This window comes from Triturus cristatus, chromosome 2_2 (assembly GCF_964204655.1).
Source record: "Triturus cristatus chromosome 2_2, aTriCri1.1, whole genome shotgun sequence".
Taxonomy (NCBI): domain Eukaryota; kingdom Metazoa; phylum Chordata; class Amphibia; order Caudata; family Salamandridae; genus Triturus; species Triturus cristatus.
Window position 1 is genome coordinate 1227346750 of NC_140582.1, and position 19339 is coordinate 1227366088.

The 19339-nt window shown below is 46.5% G+C and overlaps 1 protein-coding gene across 1 annotated transcript in view; it reads left to right on the forward strand.

Annotated features, from left to right (window-relative positions):
• LOC146863455 (dedicator of cytokinesis protein 2-like) overlaps positions 1-19339 on the forward strand; it is a 2657619-nt gene that overhangs the window by 1240629 nt on the left and 1397651 nt on the right. The window lies entirely within an intron of this gene.

Genomic DNA, 19339 nt, shown 5'->3' on the forward strand with positions numbered 1-19339 from the left:
ACAAGGTAGACACTGCAGGGGGAAGGAAACAAGCAAAGGAAGAGAGAAAACAACAAAGATACAGACAAAGAGGAGGACGATAACTACGAGTTGGAGAGTTGTACAACTGAGCAGTTGTGAGACAACTGACCACTGTTTCTGATAATTTATAATTTCCCCTGGAAGCCCACGCCTTCCTTTGGGCCTTCCCTCTGATTACCCTTTTAGTAACCTATACCTAGAAGGCCGGGCTGAAAAGTTTGTGTCCAGGCCACCACTGACCAGCCCTCCAATTGGTCCAATCTCTCTCCTCCCCATTTTTCTCCGCCGTGACTGTCTCTTCCGCCTTTTATTGATCTCATACCCCCTACTGCCGCTAATTCTGCTTCTGCAGGAATTTGGCATGAAACTGGCTTCCTAGCTGCGGTACATGCAGAAAGGAAGCTGGCGCCCATGATCTGTCTGCTGCATTGTACCCCTTCCAGGCACTCAGGTCTGTTGCCCTGTGTCTATGAAGGGAGTCTAGAATAGTCCTACCTCAAACTCAGGGTGCCCGTCTGCAGTTATTACAGAAGGCGGTTTAGCTCCTCTGCATATTTTGGCTCTTTTAACCCTGGAGACATGGACAGTGGGTGAGTCTTCTAGCTATGGGTTACTGCCAGGCTTCCTTCTGCCTTTCCCATCGGATCTTCCACTGTGAAAGGACCACTAAAGTGAGAAGAAAACATGGAATGTCTGCCAGGGATGAGCGTCGTAGCTGCAGACGACCACTCTAAGTCACCTGCCTTACACGAAGAAGTCTGTCAACAAATTATTTCTAGGTGGTGTGGTTTTGTACAGAGGTTTTGTGGGCCTTAGCTAAACTTCGAAATTGGGGCCATATTATCAAGGTTCTGGTGTGAATCTGGTCTTCTGTGGGAATTCACAAGGGCATACTATCAAGCCCATGATCGCCGCTTTAGCGGAAGTTTCCTGCCGCTAAAGCGGCGATAATGTTATCGCCGTTCCTTGATAATATGGCCCATTGTTTTATATTTACAAGGCCAAAACATCTAGCCAGACTCGTATTGTACCTGTGTGTGCAAAAAAGGTGATATCCCCCGGGAACTACGCAGTGAGCTGTTATAAGCTCATTCTGCCAGTGGAACCTACTTTACTCCTCCTTCCAGATGATCAGTTCAAAACAAGGCAGCTATTGTTCTAGTGTTTGGTTTAGTGTTTGCATTTGATATTCCATTTATGGATGATCATTTATGGACTTATAATTAATAGTTCTTAGTTATTGCATTAATGTACTTCAAAAATGTGTTGTAAACTATGCTTGTCTGTCCTTGAGGATTTCTCAGACAGTTTACAATAATAACTACTAGGGGTGGGAGGAACTTGCTGAATTTGACTCAGGGGAATTCCACAGAGTTACAAAAACCTTAGCGAGATTCCACGAAGCTCCACCAATGGGCAGAAAAGGGCAGAGCTACCCGAGTGGATTTTCCTACGGCCTGAGCAGATTTCTACTTGAGCGTCAGTCTTCTGACTGTGAATGGTTGTGACCGCCCGTGTTGGAAACATCTCGCCGGATGTCCTCCTGGTGACCAAAAATCATGCTAGGGGATGATACATCTTGCTTCACAACTTGCCGTTTTGGCTTGCGCAAGAGAAACGATTCTGCCAGTGCCGACGGCAGAGCGGATTATTGCGCCCACCTCTAATAACCACCACCCACGGCGCTGTGCACCATTCAGATTTGGGGAGTTTCACAATAAAAACTATTGAATTCTGGATCATGGTTGCTTCGGACTGAGTAGTTGTTCTAACAAACCTACTGTATTTGGGTGGGATGATTTATACTAGGCACAAGCGACGTAGCAATTAATATAACAGTACAGTCTTTTCAGATTGGGCCACCAAAAGAATCTGCTGGCTAATTCAGAGGTTTGGGTTTCTTGCCCTTTGGATGACCAGCATAAGGAGTGTCATGCCAGAAGGTACTTCATCTTTATGCAAAACTGTTCTGGGGATGCAAATCTTCTCACCCGACACAAACAACCCTGATGTTTACTGATTCTGGAGAGTCCTTCTTGTAACCAGGTGTCTTAATCAGTTTTACTTTAATTCTGCAGAATTTGATGAGGGAAGCCGTGGCCTGAAAGCATATTCTTTGTACAGGTAACATAGTGGTCACAGCAGGAGTGTGAAGAACAAGACACGCCTAGCATGCCTCCTGTTGGCACACTTTATTGACTTGAGAAAACAGACTCTTGGCTTGTGGTTGGAGATCTATAGCTCAATCATGTTTGTACCATGTGCAGAAAGTTAAATAGCTGCCTTTTTACTGAAGACAGCCTCAAATTCTTTATATACAGGAAAAATTGCCCTTTATTCCTTGGTTGTCTGAGCAGCAAAACAGGTCAGAGTTTTTCCGGGTTTGATCTGAGTGTCGGAGCCAACATTTTGCTTTACAGAAATTAAAATTCATCTTAATTCCTCCTCCTTACAAAACAATGGAAGGAGTGTGTTTCAGCCAGATAGTTCCAAGGACTAAAGACAACATAGGTGAAGCGATTACATCCAAACTGATAGACTCCAGGGCGAGATTTACCTGTTCATCATGCAGCGCAGTGCAGAAGCCGCAAATGCTGCTCTGCATGAGAAGGAGAGAGCAGGTGAGGGCCAAATATACAGAAATATGGCACTCTCCTCCCTTCTCCTTAACATCGATGCAGAAATGTGCTGCCGTGCGCCATACACACACCTTTGCACCATAGTGGAAGGAAGACCCCGTGAGTCTAGCATGGGTTTTGTGCTGCAAGTATAGTTTCAAGTACAAAATGCTATGTTTAAACTAACTTTAAACCTTTCCCAACTTTGTATCTGCGCACATGCAAAGTCGGAAAAGAAAGGAGAAATACAAGCATTTCTGCTTCATAGCGCCTTTCTGTAATGGGTGCTACTTTCTGACTCTAACCCTTGTCTATTTTTTATGTAAATAGGGTTTAGCATCAGAATCCTAAGTGTGGTGGCATGGGAACGCCCATGTCCCGCCCATGGTATGCCCCCTTGGCCCTCAGTGATGCAAAGCAGCAACGTGCACTGCTTTGCGTTACTTTTAAGTTATTTTCCAGCGTAAAATAGGTTTTAGGCTGGAGAGTAAATAAGTGAAAATGATTTAGGGTAGTTTTGCGTCACTTTTGTGATGCAAGCACAGCAATATTCTCAGTAAATAGACCCCCAAGTGTCCTGTTTCAAAAGACATTACAACAGGGTTTGTTTCCTATTGCACCTCTGATGAAGACAGAGGTGGCCGATCAGTTTCACAGATTACTTCTGAGATGGATTTAGTATTAAAAGGAAGTGTGTAATTTTTGCAGAAGTCCTGATTAATAAAACATCTAAATGTGACACTCTCAGGTCCTAGTGGTAAACACCATCTGAGCATGTGAATGAGCTCTGTCTGTGGCAAACACTGAAGACAGTGGGGAGCTCATTCCTCGTTTGCCAGCACCAAAGTACCGCTATGCACAAAATGTGCTTCTCTTTGACAGTACCAAGGCAGCTATTCCCTTTTTAGGTCGAGCCTAGACAGTGCATGCACTGTCTCTTCGAGGCATGCTGTATGCCTTCTGTGGGCCTACAGCCCGCCCATTACTTTTTTTTCGCCCTGCGCTTTTTCTTTAAAAATGCTTATTCTTATTGTTCTTTCTTCCTTAGTCAATGGTTTGCTTGTGGAGCGGATCTGCGCAGGTTCTTCTGGCAGCACGGCAGCCTTTGCACTGGATACCGTTGCCTTCCGATCTCCGCTCTCTCTGTTGATGTCTCTGTTGAGCTTCTGTTTGGAGAGTAGGATCAATAAGGGCTTCACACATACCAGGTCACTTCACAACCAACGATAAAACATCTTTAATGTCCTCGTGTAGTTCTTTATGAAAGCAGCTGCAGTGGGTGTATCTGTGCACTTTGCCACGGTGCAAAGCAATTAAAAATGGCTGATATAGGTTACCAGTTATCAGCTGCCTCGACAAAGCATGCGTAAAACCATGTGAGTGGACTGCTGGGTATGTCTCTTGTTGAAAGCCGTTGCAGAATGTTCCAAGATTTGCTGTAGGTTTGTTATCTTCAGACTACTGTCATTAATTAAGGCAGTGGCCCAAATTGAGGCACATTGGAGGAATCGGTACAAAATGCTAATGGTCTAGCCATGAAATGCAATCTGCATTGCGCTATGAAAGTCTGATATCTCTGGGGATCTGCATTGAATTTCTTCGGCGGCTCCAAATTAGTTCCAGACATAGCAGGACTAATCAGCAAATTAGAGTGAATGAAGGAATTCGAAAGTGATGGAGCCGGGGTCTGAATTAGAATTCAAATTACTAGGTCGGGGTGTTTCCTCTTTGACCAGAAGTTCATTGGGTTTATATTTTTACAAAAAAAGCCTTTTTTTGTTTAGCACTATTCGAGTCCCCCAGACTCTGAGAAATGGCGTGCGCAAGTGTCTGAGTTGGATTTGGATTAGAATCCATCATTAGACTTTGCAAACTGCAGTTTGAGATGTAAAAGGATACGTTTGTTGATTTCAACGCTACTACCCAAGACGCAGGCCTTAGAGGATGGCACGATTCTGAGTGTCAGGATCTCAGAACACACGCTCTTGATTGGGGGGAAATGGGCATACGTGTTGGAACAACACCAGAGATGTCTTTGGTGATTTGATATTGGCTTAGTATATATTGATGAATATTTAGACGCGTATCTACTTGCACATGCCCTCTCAGTGCTGGCTAGGTAAACGGGCATAGGAGACAGATAAAACATAGCAGATCCACCTCCCGCCACAGCCTCCACTTCATTTCAGAACATACAATGTTCTCAGTTAGAAAGAGCTGGTAACAGGCCAAGAGTACCAGTAAACCTCCAGCAGCCCGGGGAGCCGGACGGCGGGGCCAAGTATTGCATCTGTTGTTATGTCCCCACGCATGGAAGCCGGAGCAAGGACTGCATGTGTGATCATGCCCCCACACATTGTAGCCAGACCAAGGACTGCATGTGTGGTCATGCCCCCACACATTAAAGCCTTACCAAGGACTGCATGTGTGGTCATGCCCCCACAAGTTGTAGCCAGACCAAGAACTGCATATGTGGCCATGCCTCTGCACATTGTAGCCTTCGGACCAAGGGACTGCATATATGATCATTCCCCCACACATTATAGCCAGTCAAAGGACTGCATGTGTTGTCGTGCCCACCCCACACATTGCAGCTGGACCAAGAACTGTATGTGTGGTCATATGCCCACAAATTGTAGCCGGATCAATGACTGCATGAGTGGTCATGCCCACACAACTTGTAGCCGGACCAAGGACTGCATGAGTGGTCATGACCCCACAATTTGTAGCCGGACCACTGAGTGCATGTATGGTCATGACCCCACACAAAGTAACCGGACCAAGGCCTGCATGTGTGCATGTTCCAAAACAGTGTAGCCTGGCCAAGGGCTGCATGAGTATCCATGCCCCCACACATTGTAACGTTCCAACAAAGGACTGCCGTATGGTCATGCTACCACACGTTGTAGCCATACCAAGGACTGCATATATGGTAATACCCTCACACAATGTAGCCTGGCCAAAGACTGCAAGTGTGGTCATGCCCCCACACATTGCCACCGAACAAAGGACTGCTTGTATGGTCATGTCCCCCCACATTGTTACCTGACAAAGAACTGATTGTATGGTCATGCCCCCCACATTGTTACCTGACAAAGAATTGCTTGTATGGTTATGCCCCCACACATTTTCACCAGACCAAGTACTGCATGTATGGTCGTGCCCCCACACATTATCACCAGACCAAGGACTGCATGTATGGTTATGCCCCCACACATTATCACCAGACCAAGGACTACATGTATGGTCATGCCCCAACACATTGTAACCGGTCCAGGACTGCATGTATGGCCATGCCCCCACAAATTGTAGTCTGATCAAGGACTGCCTGTGTGGAATGCCCTCACAAATTGTAGCAGGACCAGGACTGCATGTATAGTCATGCCTATGCACATTGGAGCTGGACAAAGGACTACATGTGTGGCCATTCCCCTGCACATTGTAGCCTTCTGACCAAGGACTGCATGTGTGGTCATACCTCCGCACATTGAAGCCGGACCAAGGACCGCATATATGGTCTAGACCCCACACATTGTTGGTGGAATGAAGACTGCATGTGAGGTTATGCCCCCACACATTGTAGCCAGACCAAGGACTGTATGCATGGTCACACCTCCGCACATTGTATACGGACCAAGGACTGTATGTGTGGTCATGCCCTCACACATTGTGGGCAGACTGAGGACTGCATGTGAGGTCATGCCCCCACACATTGTAGCAGGACCAGGACTGAATGTATGGTCATGCATATGCACATTGGAGCTGGACCAAGGACTCTATGTGTGGCCATGCCCCACACATTGTTGCCTTTTGACCAAGAAAAGCATGTATGATCATACACCAACACATTGTAGCCAGATTAAGGACTGCATGCATGGTCATGCCTCTGCCCATTGTATCTTGACCAAAGACTGTATGTGTGGTCATGTCCCCACACATTGTTACCTGACAAAGGACTGCTTGTATGGTCATGCCCCCACACATTGTAGCTGGACTAGGACTGCATGTATGGTCATGCTACCACACATTGTAGCCTGACCAAGTTGCCCATGTTTGGTAATGCCCCCACACATTGTAGCTGTCAAGAATTCCTGTCATACAAGGGAAACACGCCCTTATGTAAACAGGAGAGCTGTTACATAACTCAAGGGAAACACGCCCTTATGTAAACAGGAGAGCTGTTACATAACTCAAGGAAAACACGCCCTATAAAGGGAGGAACCGGGAGGTACAAGGCTGTCGGATATTGTGTTTACACCGACGTACCTGCTTCGTGAAGAGCAGTGTTCCGGAGTGGTGCTCCAGTAAGGCAAGAACGGAGGTAGGTCGAGTCGTTACTCCCTGGGCCGTGTCTTGCCCCATCGTCACCTGTGAAGGACCCGGAAGCTCTACCGGTCAACCATTGAGCTTCGCTTTTTGACTCGGCTGAGTCCAAGCGCAGTGGCGCTTTTGCTGGTTGGAGTCGTAACTCCCAGCCCGACCAGAGACACAGGGACTGCCAGCTGTAACGCACACCAGGAGGTGTTTGCCGCGTTACAGACTCGGAAGTCCACAGGATCGATCGAGCGGCTGCTCTCGGTTCAGTCTTCTTGCTTGTGATTGGGGTATCGGTGACGCATCACCAGGAGGTGACTCCGCGTCCCGGTGCAGTCTGAGGAAGAGGTTGAGCGGCTGCTCCCTTCAGGTAGAGACCCCGGCTGGGTGTTTCCCTGACTCCTCGATTCTCCCCAACACTCTTCGTGCCCCTCACAGCCTACCGATTGGCATTGTCGGCCAATTCATTTCTGCCCTCTGTTGGCATACGCCGGGATCGGCGTATATGCAGAGGACGGTTAGGACCATCCGTGCTGTGGGCTGGTAACGTACTTAGCCTGGAGGATTCCAGTGACTATAACTTTTGTTTGTTCTTTGTATTTTATTTGCCTTCATTAAAAGAACTAACCGTTCACAAGTGGTTGCGTTCTCATTGTCGTGTCTGTTAAACGATCCTGAGACGTTCAGGGCGTTACAGTAGCATGAGCAAGGACTGCCTGTGTGGTCATGCCCTAACACATATTAGCTGGACCAGGACTGCATGTATGGTCATGCCCGTACAAGTAGTAACCAGACCAAGGACTGCACGCATGGTTATGCCTATGCACATTGGAGCTGGACAAAAGACTGCTTGTGTGGTCATACCTCCACACATTATAGCCGGACCAAGGACTATATGTGTGGTCATGCTCCCACACATTGTAGCCTGACCAAGACCGTATGTATGGTCAGGCCCCCACACATTGTAGTCAGACCAAGGGCAGCATATATGGTCATACCCAGACACATTGTAGCCGGACCAAGGGCAGCTTGTATGGTCATGCCTCCACACATTGTAGCCTGACCAAGACCGTATGTATGGTCAGGCCCCCACACAATGTAGGTGGGCCAAGGACTGCATGTGTGGTCATACCCCCACACATTATAGCCAGACTAAGAACTGCATGTGTGGTCATACCCCCACAAATTGTAGCTGGACCAAGGACTGCATGAGTGGCCATGACCCCACAATTTGTAGCTGGACCAAGGAGTGCATGTATGGTCATGCCCCCACACATTGTAGCCAAGCCAAGGACCATATATCTCTTGTCACACAACTCTTCCTCAGAGCTTTCTGAGCAAGGACTACATATCTGGTCACCCCATAACCTTCAATAGTCTTCTGAGCAGGTACCACCAGCCTTCAGCCCCCATGATTTTGCATTCCATCCCTCACACCACTCGAAGAAGCTTTTTGTCCAAACTTTGACTTGGATGTTTCCGAATGGTTCATGGTCACATTGCGGGTTTCAAACATGAAGACAGTTCTCGACCAGAATCACTGTGTGAAAGTGACCCTGGTAGTCACAGTTCATCGGTGATGGCAGTGTTGGTCAGCTGAATGCTGAGTACAATTGCAGAGACCAGAAAATGACCAGAACACCTGCATTTTGAACCAACGGAAACGACGAAGACTACACAGTTCTCTGCACAAGAAGATATCAGAGAATTATGTGGATTTACCAATAGCCACCAAGTGGGCAATGGAGGGGGGCAGAAATGCAATAAATCTCAGCAGTGCTTAATTTGTAAAAAAAAAAAAAAATGTGTCAGGGCCCTGTCAGGAGGCCACAGTAGCTTGCACCACCCCATGCCCCTGCCATACAGCCTATGACAGTAACAACACAACTATCAGTCATCACACACTTACAAGTATGGCAATTCGGACTACTCCAAGCTCCCAAAGTTATAAGAATGGCTTGAGTGGCAGGTCATTGTCATTTTTAATGTATATTGATTTAATAATTGTCTGATGTTGTGTTAATCTCTAAATTAGCCACACAACAGCACCTTGTGGTAGACAGTCACAATCACCGTTGTGAAACCACCGGCTCAAATTAAGCACTATCTCAGGAATGTGCCACTTTAACCCAGAGTTTCCCCACTGAGTTACAGATGTGTACATTTAAACTACGATATGCGTCCCTACTGAACGCCAATTCCTCCGTTTGGAGTCTTGGGTACGGCCACACTGCTGGAGTGGACAGTCAATGATGGAGGCTGAGCAACAGTAGCCAGGTGATTCCTGTGATGAGCTTCAACCCACTGTACCCGAGACTCTTAGGCAAATTGTCCAAAGTGTGTGACTTTCACAAAACCCATGTGAGGACAGATGGCATGCACATAAATGGGAGTGCCACTGTCTGCGAATGAAAGTAAAGAGAAGACCTTCTCAGGAGGTTCACGGAAGGCGGCAGGAAACATTGAGGAATGGCAGTGACAAGGAAGAGGCGTGCAGCTCCCTCACACTGGAACAATACCAGTGTGGAGAGATAAGTGCTCCACCACACTCACTGAAGCCACCCCAGCACAAATGAAGCAAAAAAACCTACAGCTGTCCCTGAAACGAGCATTATAGGACCAGGGGCGTAGCTTCAGGGGGTATTTGGGGTGTTACACCCCCTAAAAAATGTATTCTGTAGTAAATAGTTGGGTACAAGTGCTTTCAGTCGGGTATATTGTGCGGTATCTGTCGGAATTCACCTTGGATTTTTACGTGTACAATCTGGCAAAAAGGCACACACACTTGGTTCTCTGTTTTGAAGGCCTTCAAAAAATGTTAATTAGTTTGCAGAATATTGTGTTTTTAGTACCTCTAACAATCCACACTCATTTTCCTTTGCACTGTCTTTTAAGCCCCCCTCATGTCCTGCTTCTCATATATTTTGACAAGATATGCCAGCAAGGTTGTTGCAAAATCTAGATTTCACCCCGCCCAATCTTACTGACCAAGCTGCGCCCTTCTATAGGACCGACCAAAGAGCTTGAGAGCAGAAGCAAAGGCCATCTTGTGGAGTCGGGCACTGGACAACAGCATCGAATGGAGCACAGCTGAAGGAAGAACTGCTGTAAAATAGTTGGTGAAACTGATCAGACCATAAAGGAGTGGTGCTCGATGGTGAAGGGCCATAAAGGAATGGGAGTGAATTTAAAAGAAAGTCAAAAGCTGAAAATAACCAATTGGACAGAAGTCCTCATCTTCAGGAACAACAACTCCTCTTGGGACCACAGCTGGTGGCCAACTTAAGTTGGACCAATCCCGACACCCACCGACCATGCAAGCAACCTGGGGAACATCCTTGACAGCCAACTGACCATGAAATGACAAATCAATACAGTCGTCCCCTCCTGCTTCCACACTCTTCACATGCTCTGCAAAATCTTCATATGGATCCCAATCAACACAAGAAAGACCGTCACTCAGGCTCTCGTCACCTGCCGCCTCGACTATGGCAACGCTCTCTACACCGGCATCTCCACCCAGCACCTCAGTAGACTCCAGACCATACAGAACGCTGCAGCCAAGCTCATTGTGGATGTTCCCAAACGATCACACATCACCGCCCACCTCCGAGAACTCCATTGGCTCCCCATCCAGAAAAGATGCCAGTTTAAGGTCCTCATGCCCGCCTACAAAGCCCTCCACGATCAAGAGCCCTCCTAGACCATCCAATTACTGAATTTCACCTACCCTCCAGACACCTTTGTTTCTCCTCACTTGCCTTCGGCCTCATCCCCCACATCCGTCCAAACCAAAACGCGGCCTCTCCTTCTCCTACATCGCTGCCAAGGCCTGACAAATTCTGCCTCTCCGCCTCCGAACAGCACCTTCTCTGGCGGACTTCAGAAACTTTAGACCTGGCTTCTCGATGGAGACACAGCATCCTAAGCGCCTAGATACCCCTAGAGGTGACAGTGCTGCACTTTGCAAATGATTGATTGATTGACATCTCAACCTTAGTAGTACGCAGATCTAAAATGGCACCTATTGAACAGGCCAAAATAAAACAAAATTCGTTGTCTCAAATCTCTTGCCAAACATGAACCTTCTTTTTGTTTTTTAGTTTTATAAAGAGCGAACTTGATCCGAAGATATCAGAGTGCTTTACATGAGCACCAGTTGCGTTACAAACGGGCACATTCATTTTTTGTTAGGCACGGGGAGATTAAGTGATTTGCCCAAAATCACAGTTCTTCCCCGAAGCAGTGTGAGGCAACGCAGCGACTTGCGTTGCGTTGCCTTACACCATATCTGCGTGGCTGTGAAAAGCCACACAGGATGGCTTTCCATGGCCTTTTAGATATGGGTTTACACAGTGCGCCATCGAAACATCACAGCAGGCGGCATTCTGGAGGTGCACTGGGCTTGTAAATAAGCCCCAAAGTTTACAACTGTAAGGACTAAGCATCCTACCAAAATATGTTGTTATCATTAAAAATGTTATTGTTATTATTTGTATCATAGTTCACTAGTAACAGTACCAATTATAGTCAAAATAGCAGTATTATTGTTGTTATCACTCATCCCTGTAGAGCTGGTGGTGCGATCACCTACACAATACCGTGCATAGATATATATGCACATCACTTGTTAAAAATAGGTGTGCATGTAATTCTAGTCATTTGCTTTTGGTGTATGTTGGAAAGTGGATAATTAGTAGAATTACATATGCATCTGCCACTGGCAATGAGGCCACAAGCACGGTCTAGGGCTCAGAATATGACTCAGAAAATTATTCCCATGCTCCCCCCTGGCAGCTTGGCTGCGAGCAGGCAGGCTTAACTTCAGAGACAGGTATATAAAGCATTTAAAAACACCAATTCAGTAAATAATTAAGACACAACCCACAATAAAATTCTAATACCAATTTCTAAGAATATGAAATATTTGTATCTTTAAAATGACACCAAAATGGGAAAAAAACAATATAGGGAACCTGAGATATGATTTTTTAAAGAATAACCACTTTCTAGCACTAGGTCACCTTATGGAGTTTTTCCCCCAAAGTTGCTCCGAACTCATCCAAACTTATGAAACTTCTTCCTGAAGTTCCGCTTGAGGATTCAAATGGTCCAAAACACAATCTGAGGGTCTGGAAACTCCAAGATGGTCCCGGAAAGTTTGGGACCATAATTCCCACAATCCACCTAACCAAAACCCTTAAAAGTCCACTGGATGCACTCCAGGCAGATGCCTCTTGGTGGAGTTGATGCAGGTGAGCTCTGTTAGCCTGTAGCTTGCAGGCAGTCTACTCTTTATTCCTCTTGAAGCAAGGTACAGTCAAAGGGCTGTAGTTCCAGATAATGCAGCAGGCGCAGTGAGTCAGAATGCAGGGCCTGATGGTGCAAATCAAGTTTCCAGCTTGGCAATCCCTCCTCTTCTGCTCTCAGTTTCAAGCAGCAGCTCTGAGAGTCTTTGCCCCTCTCAGATACTTATTCAGTATTCTCTGGGTCAAGCAGTAGGGCACTCCTGTTCAATGAGGTGCAGGACTACACCCCAGAGCATGACCATTTCCTCCAAAGTGTGGCACAATGGTCTCCCAGAAAGCACTATTTCTTGAAAATTCAATAAGGCTGAAGTCTCAGCAGAGAGGCAGGCGCTAGCTAAACCAACCTCCAGGATGGCTCATTTCTATATCTCCCTACCTCCTACCTCTGCAAATTCCTTCCTTAAGCCCGCCATCTGGCTGGGTTGAGAGTGTGAGGGGGTAGATGGACCTGGCTGTCTCTGCCTGTCCCCTGCTGCCTTTAAAGCTGATGCTTTACGACCTCTCTCCACTGCTGTGGCATTCCTGTGGAGCAGGGTCCCCTTACAAGAGATGGCCTTTTCTGTCTGGGTGCCACTTATCACTTCATCGAAGCAGCCTGGCTGATCCACTTAACTCTGGCAAATCAGGGCAGGCCACTGGAAGGCTGAATTTTGTCTTACAAACAAGAAAGTCTTATAACTTCTTTTCTGTACCTTTTAGGATGAATTCAACAACAGCATAGTTTTGGATTTATCAATACCCTTCTCCTAAGTCCATAAAGTATATTTTTCGGTTGTCCCTTGCGTTAGTTTTGAAATCATAAACTATTGCAATGTTAACCTGTGTTGCTGGGGATCGACAATGGGGGAAATATAATGTCCAATTCCTTCAACACCAAGGCCTATGAAACGGCTTTTATAGTGACCCTGCTCATGACCTCTGCCCCTAGGACACCCAGGGGCGCCTCTGGGGGTCCTGAATATACAAATATAATATAGATCGTCACTCCACAGTGCTCCTAGCAAATAAGTCGATTTTGGGAAGCAGTTTACTACAATGAGGGAAGTGAAACATGCAATATAACTGTCCCCACGGCATATAAAACATCTTTTATAACGGTTTTCCTTATCAGTACCTGACCCCCCCACCCCTGGGACAACTAGGGGAGACCATAGGGGTACCTAATATGCCAAAATATAGTACTTTGTCAATTTTCAAGTGCCCCTAAAACCAAAGTCGAGTTTGGGCACAATTTACACTTAAAAGCAGTTGTTCTGCAACACAGGGCTGCTTTTAAACTGACCTCAGGCTCTCAGCAGGGCGCACATGCAAGTGCAGAAAAGGCTGCTGGCCTCTAAACTGCCATGCCCTATTATTTCTACAAAGGATTTAAAGGTAGTTTTAATCTCCCTGTCCTATTATGTACTAGGACCTTATAGGGTAGGTCATTCCAATCGTAGGGTATTCTAACCCATAGTGTGCCCTAGTGTTGTAGGTGTTTTAACTGTATTCTAAGTGTGTTTTCACCATAGCACTGGCCCTGGGCCTGGTTGGACAGAGCCCAGGGACAGTCAGAGTCCGTTACCCCCAGTACCAGTCAGCACAAAAGGGGGCGGAGGGAGGGTGCCCAGGTCGTAGGATGACTTTGCAACAGTGTAATTACGCGAAATTTAGGAACATGAACAAGAGATGCAAACCCGTCATCTAGCTCTATAAATTTGTCCAAAATGAGCCTTTGTGTCCGCTTTGAGCCCGAGGATGAACTGTGCGCTAAAGAAAATAGCGCCAAACCACAAGTGTTGCAAACAAAAGCCACTCGTGTTCTGTTTGTGCGCATTGTGCACCGGCTCCGGCTACAGGATTTTCACCTGAATAGACTTGAAACTATAGTCTCGGCGTGATGGCATAATATTGGCAATTTCGTGTAACAAGCATAAATCGAAATGCCCAAAGTGATGCACAATAACACTGGAGTATGTGAAATTTCACCCGGACCTTCTTAAAACCCAATGTTCACTAGCTCCTACGCGGAGCCAGGACAGTCCAAGCTCCTACGTGTTAATAACTTACCCACTGACTGAGCGGGAGATGTCAATGTTAGAGTGATGTCACACCTCCATGGTGCATTGAGGGCTGCAAATCTTGGAGGCAGAAGGATACACTTTTTGGGCCCATTTACCTGAAAATACCTCTCTGCGATGTCTCTGCATATCAAACCCCTGGGGCTTGCATGCAAGCATTGAACGCGGGGGGGCAGACGGTGGTTGTGCGACTCTCAGAATGTCACATCCTAATTAAACTTATATTGATTTTTCAGTGGTTTGTTTTGGCAGGGGAAGGCATTCTAATTTCATTTGCTATCCTAATTTTCTTCTAGTCACAGTGACTAAGCCAGCTTGGCAGCTTGTGGGAAGGAGGGTGAGCTGGTGGTGGGTCGAGTGACAATGGTTCACTCCTTCTTGCGCCCACCCGCATCATCTCCAAGGACACGGGGAGGCTTACAGGGGTACTGATGAGTGTGGACAGGCAGAGGCAAATTATCCTTTCTTCCCTCCCTCCAATTACAGCTCTTGTCACCAGTAATAACATTAACTGGCTTCCTTTGCCTTAAGGACTTGGGGCCAGATGTGTGAAAGGATTCTGCGATTCCCAAACTCAGGGAGTTTGTGATCAAATACTGCCTACCGCTCATGCACAACATCGATCGCTCCTGAACGTAACTCCAGTCGCAAACCACTGAACAGCTACTGACTCCTCAAAAGAAGTGGTAACTTTTTCACATATGGGAAGGGGTCGCCGTGGGCCGGGAAACGGCAACTACAACGCAGCCGTTTCCACGCATAACATTAACCACACATGCATTACAACGCATGCGTGGTTAACACGAATAGCCTTTACCACGCATACCTTTACTACGAGATACGTAGTAAAGGCATGTGTGGTAAAGGTAAGGGGGCTTGGGAGGGTCTTTCCCGCCAAAAAATTTATTAACAGGCGAAAAAAAGGGGGGTTGGGGGGATCTCCCCCCCCCCCAAAACAACTCACCGGTTGAAGTTGCGATGTGGAGGCAATCGGCGTCGTTAGGGGAACTGGAAAGACACTTCCGGTTCCTCTTTACGATGTGCGACATGACATCGGAAGAGCTTGGAGAGGAGCGCTTGGAGAGGTAAGGGGGATATTAGTATTTAAAAAAAAATAATAAGGGATTAGGGGTTTGTATAGAGAAGGGGTAAAATATTAGGGTTAAAGGGAGGGGTATGCAATACAAGGGTTTGTGGGTGGGAATCACAGCAGTATATGCAAATGGGGATGGGATCGGGGATAACCTTTAGCAAGAACATGCCATTAACATGCATGGTTTAACAACGAAAACGTTGTAAAAGCATGCGTGCTAAAGGCATTTTCGTGGTAAAGGTTATGCGTACTAATGGCATTCTCGTTGTAACGCATGCGTGGTAAAGGCATGCGTTGCAACGGAATGCGTTGTAGTATCATACAACCCTTGGGACACCTTTCCCTTTGGAAATCATGTTGACAGACTCGGTGGCATGGGGGAGCAGGCAATGGTTCAGCGGATCATCCCGATGTTTTTCCAAATAAAATACTTTTATTTTTTAAAGCTGCATTGGCTCTTTGAAGGAACCAATGATGCTTTAAAAGAAAACATTTGAGAATGCATACACAATGATGATCCTTTGCTGTCCCTTAAAAGCCACCATCCCTGCTTTAGGAAGCACTCACAGCAGATCTCAAAACATAACCAGCCTAATTAATATTCATGAGGCGGGGTGTTCTGCAACCCTGCGGGAATGGTGATTTAGATAAGCTCTAATAGTACATAGGCCGCTTTACAAACCTTGAGGGTGAGCAGAAGTCATGGAGTTTCACTCCATGGAATTCCGCTGAGTTATCTTAAAAAACTGCAAGAATCCGCATGCGGCAGCGTTCAGTATGTTGAGCTGCTCATGCTATTTTTGGGCTCCGGCAGCTTGTCCTGCACTGTAAAAATAGATTGTACGGCACCATGCGGTGTGCCAGAGGGTGCTGCTTCTTTCTGCTGCTCGAGAAAATTTTCTATTCGAGTGACAGCTTTCTCAACGTTAGCGGCAGCTTTCTCAACAAGAGCAGTAGTGTTCTGCTGCAACTGCCCGCGTTCAGAAATCTCACCGGGAGATGATCATGCGCTCAATTTTCTTGCTCGTGCTTGACAATTTAACGGTGAGCTGCATGCAAGAATAACATTTCAACATGCAGCGGTTGGTAAAGTTTTTCCGAAACTCCGCACCTTGGAGAGCGGAGTGGGCAAAATTTGGTGTGCAATATGCAACTCCTTTTTTATGAATGTTGGGGGAAATGTACTATACAGTGCAGCATTGCAACCGACGTTGCTGTGCTCTGTTGTGTTGGGAGGAGACAACAAGCAACACCATCTCCATGAGGCTATAGCAGTGCTTCCATCGTCCCCGCGCAGGCCCTTTTCGAGCCTGCCATGTGCCATGCACGCACCTTTGCACCACAGTTCAAAACTGTGTGTTTGTGATGTCTACCATAGGTTTTGTACTAGAAGGGTATAATTTCATTGCATAAAATAACTAATCTAAGACATAGTCTAAAAATGTTTTAATATTGTTTGTGTGCTGTGCAGTACACATAAAAAGTGTTTGGAAAAATAAAAACATTTCCCACATTAATGCCTGCCTCGTGGCTAAGCCCTGTCTACGAATGGTAGCAGATTGTGCTTTGCATCAATTATCATAAGTGGCAGCACGGTAACGCCATTTGCCACCAATAGGATGCCCCCGTACTCAAAGTAATGCACAGTAGTGTGAAATGCAACATAAATTATTTTTACACAACTAGTGCCAGAGTCTTCTCGGCTAATTAGTACAAGTGCAAGCTCACCACTGGTGTTTTAGAACCCAAGACAAGTCTTAGATGTGTACTGCATGCTTCCTAAGTTATATATGGCCGCCACATAAAATGTGAGATCTGAGCTCACCCTCTAGATTCTCCAAAGTACGTAAGGGAAAATGCCTGGGTCAGTATCTTGATAAATAAATAATAAATCTGCAAAATATGGAAATAAACTATTTTTGTTCATGATCCTCGAATGAATATCGCAGGATTCACTAGGTAACAACCCTTACGGAAGGCTTACCTAGTATTCCAATAGATGAATGCAAAAACTTTGTGTGCGATATCATTGCATTAATGTATCTGTAAACAAATAAGTAAATGACACTATGTAAACTATGGGCCAGTAGCTTCCCACTATAAATGTTACCCCAGTGTCTAAATAGATCATTGTACTAAGCCGCGTGGTGAACTCCGGCCCGCTCACGGAGTTTGCGGAGTTTTCCACACTACGCGGAGCTCGCGGAGTTCCGAAAAACTCCGCTTCGCGTAGCAGAGTTTTTTTTCTCGCTCGTGTTCGTCAACGTCAAGTTGGCCAGCGCAAACGAGAAAAATCAACCTCCCAACGAGATTTTTCCTTGTTCGCGATCATCAACATCAAGTTGGCGAGCATGGAAAATCAACCTCCCGTCCAGATTTCTCAACGCAGGGGGTCTGGTTTCTCATTGCGAGTGGTCGCGAATGCTCGAGACTGCTCGCATTGAGAAACTACCCGTTTGCGTTGAGAAAGCTGCTGCTCGAGTAAAAATCTACTTGAGTGGCAGAAAAGGAAAGCAAGGACCGCTTGCGCTGTGCATGGTGCCGTTTGCAATGATTGCACAGTGCGGACAAGCATCCAGCACTGTACAATCACCGCAAATGGTATGTTTCTATCATACTCATGCAACTCCACGAACTCCGCCCAGAGTTACTTTGTACCCATGCATCTATCACCCACTTTAGCCTGATAAGCCAGATGTGCTTGCCGCTATGCATTTTAAGGAAAAGATAAGACAGCTTCTATCCCCATATAGTCGTTATCTATTCCCAATAGGACCAGTTGAGCATGTTACAATTGGTAGACTAAGTATACATAACCAAAATTGTAAAGTTTGGTATCACTATTTCCATTGTTAGACTATACGGTCCCCTTGGTGGTCTAGCTTACCTTGAAAAGTTTAGCGTTCCCCGCTCGTCCCCTGGATACTGCAATCATTACATTATCATAGATTCGTTGAGTGCGCTGAGATTTCTTTTCATACAGACTCAACATTGTCTCCTACAGCGACGATACCCAACTGATCCTCTCCCTCACCAACAGCCACCAGAAACAACTTCCACAGAGGAAGGAAGGCCGTTGCCACCTGGATGAAGAACAGCAGCCTCAAGCTGAATTCGGGACATAATTAAATCCTCATTCTATGACCCTCAGCTTGCAACAACTCATGGTGGCCCTCCACATTGCACATTGAAAACCCCGCCCACTCCACAGACCACACATGAAACCTTGGCATCATTTGGACTCCTCACTCACAATGAACCATCAGATCAACGCTGGTACCTTTTTTTTTATTCTTCCACATGTTCTTCCCCAATATGAAAGGGATTCATATGGATCCTCACCGGATCCTGAAAAATATTTACCCACACACTCATCAGCAGCAGACTCGACTACGGCAGCGCACTCTACGATCGTGTCACTCAGAAACTTTTTAGAAAACTTCAGAATGTTCACATTGCCGCAGCCAGACTGGTTCTCGACATCTCTCGCCACAACCAAATCTCCGAACACCTCCAATAACTCCACTAGCTCCCAGTAAACAAAAGGATCACCTTAAAGTTCAAGTTCCTCATGCACACCTACAAAGCTCTCCACGACGCAGGACCAGAATACCTGAAGCACCGCTTCTCATTCCACGTCCCCACTAGACACCGCTGCTCCGCCCAGCTGGTCCTGACCACCGTCTCTCGGATCCACAAGACAAGAAGCAGAAGAAGATCCTTCTCCTACCTCGCCACCAAGACCTGGGTCACCTTGCCCATCCACCTCAGGCAATGCCCGTTGCTGACCCAATTCAGGAAGGATCTTATGACCTGGCTCTTCGACTGAACCCCAGTGCCCAGACGGATCAGCATCCCCCCTTAATCCCCTCAGCGCCTTGAGACCCTCATGGGTGAGAAGCCACGCTTTACAAAACCTGATTG